Below are 756 nucleotides of genomic sequence, written 5' to 3' on the forward strand. Positions count from 1 at the left end.
CCCTGCTGATGTGGCAGCAAGAGGCCGAGAGTCAGTCTAAGAACTGGGTACACATTCTGTCTCCATCGCTGGCCATACGGCCCTGCACACACCACTCCCTGGCTTCTGTCTCCTCGTCTGGCTGAACTACTGCTTGAATCAGATATGCTCAGGGCCAGCAGGTGATATGGTTAAGGTGGCCGGATTCCCACGTGACTGACTGCAGTTCAAGTACTAGACCCAACGACCTAACTTCACTCCAGACGTGTGTGTGTGCATGCCCAAAACGTGGAGAGGAGAATGGAAGAGAAGGGATTTTGTGTGTGGCCATCACCTCTGGGGGGTGATTTCTCACTTTCCATCTCTCTGTCTCTCCTCTCAGGCAAGTGCACACACCCTATGGCAAAAACCTTAAAAAAATGTTAATAAGAAAAGAACTTTGCACTTCGAGGGTGTCCATCTGTGGGAGGTGGCATAGACCCAAACCTGGAGAGAAAACTCTTTGGCAACTCGTAGGCTGTCAAACGCAGGCCTCGGTCGTCACCGAGGGACCTGCTCCCTCGTTTCCAGTGGTTCTGGAGGCGGGCGACTGTGCAGGGCACCATCCGGCACTCAGTCAGTTGCTTCTAATAGTCAGACCCAAAAGCTGGAAAGCAGTCATGTCTGAGTTTCTAAGAATGTGGTCCTTCTGGGAACCAGCAGTTAGCGTGATGGCTATGTCGCTGGACTCCCACGTAGTCGACTGCGGGTCGCGTCCCGGAGCCCGCGGCTTAAACA

Source organism: Tupaia chinensis, unplaced genomic scaffold, assembly GCF_000334495.1.
Source record: "Tupaia chinensis unplaced genomic scaffold, TupChi_1.0 Scaffold000001_1, whole genome shotgun sequence".
Classification (NCBI taxonomy): Eukaryota; Metazoa; Chordata; class Mammalia; order Scandentia; family Tupaiidae; genus Tupaia; species Tupaia belangeri.